The sequence below is a fragment of the Alosa pseudoharengus genome, unplaced genomic scaffold (assembly GCF_046254945.1).
Source record: "Alosa pseudoharengus isolate Yale_2024_CS ecotype anadromous, Long Island Sound unplaced genomic scaffold, YU_APseudo_1.1 YU_APseudo_1.1_scf_16, whole genome shotgun sequence".
Lineage (NCBI taxonomy): Eukaryota > Metazoa > Chordata > Actinopteri > Clupeiformes > Clupeidae > Alosa > Alosa pseudoharengus.
Window position 1 is genome coordinate 6,456,692 of NW_027468630.1, and position 7,157 is coordinate 6,463,848.

Consider the following 7,157-nt stretch of genomic DNA (forward strand, 5'->3'; position numbering starts at 1 on the left):
GCAGAAATTTGTCTATAATCCAGATATCAACCCTTTTAGTGAAAAAATCCTCAAATGGTACAGATACTTAGATGATGTTTTTTGCCTATTTCAAAGTACAAGCGAAGAATTAGGGGCATTTGTTTCATTTTTGAATGGTTGTAATTCTGATTTGACGTTTACTTTGGAATATGACTCATTAAGAGTTTCTTTTCTAGACATGTGGATTGAGCTAAGTAATGGTAGCCTTACTACTACACTGTATAAAAAAGAAACTGACCGCAATACCTTCCTTTTAGCCACGAGTGCCCACCCCAGAGCCTTAAAAAATGGCCTACCAAAAAGTCAATTTTACAGGTTGCGCCGACTATGCTACTCTGATGAAGATTTTAAAGAGAAAGCAGTAGAAATGAAACAGCCCTTCCTAGAAAGAGGCTATACAGCTCAATGTGTTGATGAAGCGTATGATGTTGCACTCTCTAAATCTAGAGCTGACCTTTTGAAAAAAAGTATTAAAAAGGAAAAGCACTTCTCAGTTTCTTGTATCACTACCTATACTCCTCAGGCTCACATTATTAAAAAAACCATTCAAAAACATTGGCACATTTTAGCCACAGATCCAGCCCTGTCCAAAAACTTTCAGGATCCACCTCTTTTTGTTCATAAAAGAGGCTCTAACCTACGCAACAAACTTGTTAAAGCCTCTATTTTGCCCCCCCCCCTAAACAGGCACTGCTAGCCCCAGTCAAACCTGGGAACTATCCCTGCGGGAATTGTGCCCAATGTCATAATTCAGAGAAAACAAATTCATTTAAACATCCTCTAACATTTAAAATCAAGGGAGTTATTACATGTAATACAAAAAAATTAATTTATTTGTTAAAATGTCCATGCGATAAAATGTACATTGGTAAAACTACCCGTCCACTTAAACAAAGAATAAGCGAACACAAAAGTTCAATTAGACGGAGAGATGAAAATTATCCAGTCGCTTGCCATTTTAATGATTGTTCACATCCTATCTCCTCCCTTAGATTCCAAGGTATAGAGCAAGTATTTTTACATAGAGGGGGTGATGTTGACAGAAAGCTCTGCCAACGAGAGCTTTTTTGGATCCATACTTTGGAGACATTACAACCTTTGGGCCTAAATGAGGATTTCGATATGAGTGTATTCCTATAAACAATGAAATGTGTTTTATGCTTTGTTTTTATGACGGCTGAAGCCTGATGTGTACATTGCATTGATTTGTTTCTTGTTTCCTGTTTTTAGATAAGCTTCATTGTCTATCTATGGACTGCATTTCCCATGATGCTTTTTTGGATGTCATGACTCTGTAAAAGATTACAATTCCTAGAATGCACTGAAACTGACTAGGGCTGTAACGATTTAGACATTCATATCCACGATACTGTGTCGCGGTGTGAAAAGGCAGAATCGCTACACACCCTTTCTAGTGTTTCACGCAGTGCTTTGCAGCAGGGGCGGAGCTACGTGGTGGCCAGGGGGGGCCACGGCCACCACTGGTCAAAGCTTGGCCACCCTGCTGGCCCCCCCACACTGTAAAAAAAAAATAGTTGAGGATATTGAAAATTTGCAGGCAACCGTCTGCATTCAGAATTTTATGATTTGCCAATGATGTTCCCATGATAATCTCAATAAACATTACAGTGTTATCATAGTTAAGTATTCTTATTTAAGTCAATTTTCAATTCCTCATTGTACCAACAGGGATTAATCTGTTTGCTGAACAGTCGGCATGTTTTGCCAACGATGTTCCCATGATAATCTCAACTATGATAACACTGTAATGTTTATTAAGAATTCTTAATTAAGTCCATTTTCAATTCCTCATTCTACCAACACGGATTAGTCTTTTTGCTGAACAGTGACATTCACAGTACTACAAAAAGGCAATTGCGGTAATTAAAATTTATCAGTCAAGTATACATTTCTTTTGTCATTGTTCTACACAATAACAAAATTTCAATAATGTACAACAAACTTCACACTTTGATTTTTTTTTATTTCAACAAGTACTGTTGAACAAAATCACAAGTATTCATACAATTTAAGAGCATGCCCCCTGAGTTATACCTATTTTTTGTCTTTTTAAGCAAGAGGTTAAATGGGGTTTAATGTCTAAATCAAAATATGGCCCTTCAGTAGTTTGGTTTCACAGGCCAAGCCACAATAACAAGTGCAGTTGTATTGGGGTGTCATGTCATTCTGATCTACTTGCTCTGAAACACAAGCTGCATGTTTGACACGGCCCCTCTAACGGTAGATACTGATTGACCCTACACAGCCTAAATACACAATGGCTGATTCAGAACATGGGCCTGCACAACCTAAATACCATAAGGTTCAACATGTCTGGTAAGTAAACGGAGCTTGCAATAAAAAATTCCTTGAGGTCAAAATAAAACCCATAAAAAAAAATAAAAAAAAACACACATTTTTCTCTGAAACAGCCATACGCTAACAATGAGAACATTGGTCGGTATGCACTTCAAAATACAACCTTGTATTCACTCTAAGTGCAAATTTGGTAAAATGTCATCCATATTTTTCCCTCAGAAACATAGCCATACTCCAACACCGTGGGAACATGGGCCATCAAGGGGGTGCGTGTCTATGTTCCCACAGCCCATTGGTCCCACATCACTAAGACTTTTAACATTTTTAGGCCCACTGGTCCCACTGCATATTCCTGCTGCTCCATTTCCCACATTTCTAAGATTTTATTCAAATTTAGGCCATATGTTCCATGGCGGAGAGAAAGGCACATGCTCTCAGTTTACTCGGAAATGTGGCAGCATGGAATTGTGGGCTTATATTTGAATAATTTCTTAAAATGTGGGAAAATGGAGCAGCAAGAATAAGCTGTGGGACCATTGGGCTGTGAGAACATAGAGCTGACCCCCATCAAGGGATCTTGATGTTACCAACACGCATTTCAAAACACAGCCTCGTCTTCAGTCTTACAGTGCAAGTTTGTTAAAATGTCATCCACATTTGTTTCCTCAGAAACATAGCCATACTCCAACACCGTGAGAACATGGGCCATCATTGGAACTTGATGTAACCAACACGCATTTCAAAATACAGCCTCGTCGTCAGTCTTACAGTGCCAGTTTGTTTTTCAGAGATCGTACACGCTGTGTGCATTTTGGACCAATCTCCATGAAGACATTTTGCAAAGTATCGAAGGTATACTTCAGAGCCTTTGGGTAGGAGATATTCAGGGCATAAAGGAAGCCAAAAAGGTATGCCAGAGCAGTTGGAGTATCTGGGATATCTTCCAAAACAACTCTCTCTTCGAGGATGATGGCAATGTTTTGCACTTGCGTAGATGTCCCTGGACCACAGTCTTCGAGAACATAAAGAATGCCCACAGCCACGCCCTGGAGAGCCACATCATCTGCATCGGTCTCCTGCAGAAAACAAAAGCACAAAAAAAGGATTTTTACACCTCACATTGACTTTGCAAATCTGCTCTGCCCCCATCTACTCATGACAAAACTCATGGGGCTGGGTCCCATTACATGACACTACACAACACTAGTATTATACACTGCTCCAAAAAATAAAGGGAACACCAAACCCAAAGCAATGCAACTCCCCGTCAATCATACCAGAAAGGAAGCACTCATTGTGAATTCATTTTGCCTGCAGTTTTGTAAATTTAACAACCAATGAGCAGTAATTGTAGGTAATAACCAAACTACGCCCCAGAAATACTTTTTTTTTTCTGCAGGCATCCACAGACCATTCCAACCCCCACCCAAATACTTTCCGTCTGATTTTTGGTCACGTGTATTCACACCCCTGTAGCCTACCTACAATGTAGGTTAAATGAGGCAGAGTATCATCCACTGAGGTTGCTCAGCTATTGGTTCTCAAAGATGACACATCAATGTGTGGCAAGAAGATTTGTCGTGTCCACTATCAGTGTCCAGAGCATGGGGGGGGATGCCAGGAGAAATGGCAGTACCACCACCACATACACGCACACTCACTTATTCAGTCTGTGCCACTCTACCCTCCCTAATACCACTGCATGTTTTACGTTGAATTTCTATGCATTAACCCCCCCAGCTGATCAATGACACAGAGATGTTTGAACTGTTGCCCTCAGAGAGGTGCCACAGGTGAAACAAAGACACCCACCCCCTCTTCTATTCATTACCTCATCTTACACTAATACTCTATTTTTATTCTCTGTTGTATTCTATTACTCTGTCCTACATGTATGTCAGCATACTTTCAGTCTGAGTGTGCATGAGTATAGTGTACACAGTATGAAACATAAAAAAGGCACTGTAAGTCATTATATGATTTGTTGGAAAAAGCGTAGTTCCTGTTTGATGCTAATGACTACTTACAAGGCATTCTTTGAAAAGTTCCGTAGGGTCCTCACGGAGAAATACCGGAAGTCCTCTAAGAGCAGCATCTTTGCGGTGCCTGAGGATGTCAGAGGTCTATGCCAAAAAAGCAGGAAAAAACAGTTTAGTCATAATAATTCAAACACTTTCTAATAGTAAAAATATTTTTACTCATTCATTTTTTTCCTACTCCCATATTAATTAAAAATGTCCCCCAGCAACTACACTGTTCCAGAAACATAAATGGGACACCAAAAACAAAGCAATAAAACTAAGTGAATCATGATCAAGTCAATCTATGATATCAGCCTGTCCAGTTGGGAAGCAACACAATGTGAATTTATTTTGCCTTCTGTTGTGCAAATATAACAGGCAATGGATAGAATTTAGAGGTAATAACCAAATAATGCCCCAAAAATAGTTATTCCTCTGTGGCATTCACAGATGATCTTTTTTGGTCATGTGCATCCTGACAGTTTCATATCCCTGATGGCATCATGAGGCAGTGGATCATCCACTGAATTTGCTCAGCTAATGGTACTCATCCAAGATGGCTCATTAAAGGAGAAGTTCGGTGTGAAATTGACCTTAGCTGTACTGAAAGATGTTGCCGAGTACTCACATGTGTCCAATAGGCACCTTCGCTCACCCCCTAGCATTCCAAATTACGCCGTTTTTAGCCGAGTAGCTGTGGGGGCATAGCGTAGCCTATGCAACTAAATCGCTATTTTTACACCATTAAAAAGGTTCCAAGTAACTCCACACTGCATTGGTAGACTTCTGAGGGTCTTGGAACCCTTTTAATTGTGTAAAAATAGTGATTTAGCTGCATAGGCTACGCTATGCCCCCCACAGCTACTTGGCTAAAAACGGCGTAATTCGGAATGCTAGGGGGTGAGCGAAGGTGCCTATTGGACACATGTAAGTACTCGGCAACATCTTTCAGTACAGCTAAGGTCAATTTCACACCGAACTTCTCCTTTAATGTGTGCAGTACCCATCAGTAGTGTGCAGAGTATGGAGGAGATGCCAGGGGACGTGACCGCACACCAGGGGACGTTGAGGACAGACAGTTTACAACCTAGCAGCAAGATTGCGATCTTCTTCCTTGCAACATATGGCACAGGAAGAACATTGCCAGAGCCCTGCAAAACTAGCTTTGCAGGCCACTACCGTGAATGTTTCTGCTCTAAATGGTCCGAAACAGACTTCATGAAGAGGGCATGAGGTCCGGGGAGTAATTTGCTTATATCACAGGTAATGCTGCCAACAACATTTGTGAAGAGCATAGGGCGCCAATGGTGGATGTGACAATTTTGATGTTCAACAGCACACGATGTGCCATCTTGGATGAGCAGCACTACCGGAGCAAATTCAGTGAGTGATCGACACCGCCTCTCGGTAAAATCATCTGCCAGAAAGAAAGAAGCGGTCTGTGGCCACCACAACAGAATAACTGTGGGCTGTTTTTTTTGTTAGTACCTCTAATTTCTACCCATTGCCTGTTAAATTTGCACAAAGACCCTTTCACAACAATTGTTTCTTTCTAGCTGGACATGCTGACATAGGTGTATGGCTGACCTGGGAGTTGCATTGCTTTGCTGTTCCTTTTATGTTTTTGAAGCAGTGCAACATATGTTCTTTGTTTTTAATATGATCGATCAGTTTAAAATAAAAAAAAGCCTGGCCTGGTTTGAGCAGTCTTCCAAAAAGCTAAGAATTTCCACCACAACATACCTCATCATCAAGCTTCGCCATGACATCATCCATAGCCTTTCCAAAGGCTGCATTTCGGGCACGGTACAGACGAAGTAGTTTGGGAGTGTAATTGTCCACTGCAGCTCTAAAGGTCCTCAACAGCATCTTGTTTGTGATGCGAAAAAACTCAGCATCAATCTGTCAAATACCCAAAGCAACATACACAAAAAGGAACAGGTCAAACAATAGAAGGGTTCTCAGCATAAGGAAATGTAACCAGATGTCTACAGCCGTATCAAATTTGTAAATTCTTACCTGCTCCTTGAAAAATAAAGCAGGCCATCTGTCTTGCACTTCTATCACCATCGGCTTGTCATCAACAATCTCCCTTCTCCTCAGGGAAAAGGTAATCTCCATCGTTTCTCTTACGAATTTCTCATCTATTTTGGCTGTCTTTGATGCATCCACCAAGAGCTTTCTTTGCTGTTCAAGTGAGGAATCATCCTGCTGATTTGGATGTTCAGGAAAATGGTTGATCTCCCCACGCTTGGCCTTCTTCAGTGTGTATGGTCCAGTCTCTACATTGGCCTTCCTTTTGCTGTTGAGGGAAACGTCACTGCAACCTGCCAGCCGCAGTTTTGCTCTGAAGTTGCTGAACTTGTTCCGGATACTGCCAAGCCAGCCATCATAACCGTTGCCATCAACATCTCTGAGGCATGGGTATTTGGTGATCAAAGCAACTGCAATGGATTCTACTTCGTGAGGCTCAGGGTACACTTTTATATCAAAGGCAGCATGGGCAATTTTGTCAAGAATGTCTGTCTTAATGTCTCTTGTAACATCAATGCTTTTCTTGGTCTTCTCATATGCCTCATTGCCTTTTCTTAACTTCAGCTCAACATCAAGAGACAGAGCAGGGATAGGGAATGGAGAGGGCCACTCTGACGCACTGCGCAAATTTCTTGTGGAGGTGGGTGAGGGGCTGGGTGAAGTTGCAGGTGAGGCTCCTTTGGAGGAGCTTAGACTTGCAGTGTCGAGTGACGAGATGGATCCAAGGGACTGCGATAGATCCAAGTGATCTTCATAAGCTGA

General features: G+C 41.4%; 1 long non-coding RNA gene across 1 annotated transcript; it reads right to left on the bottom strand.

Annotated features, from left to right (window-relative positions):
- Positions 1–4,422: 4,422 nt before the first annotated feature.
- Positions 4,423–6,636, bottom strand: LOC143126151 (uncharacterized). The gene is made up of 3 exons (XR_012987391.1): positions 6,381–6,636; positions 6,105–6,263; positions 4,423–4,463 (listed from the first exon to the last, which is right to left on the bottom strand). It is a non-coding gene; the product is annotated as an uncharacterized LOC143126151 (long non-coding RNA).
- Positions 6,637–7,157: the final 521 nt, after the last annotated feature.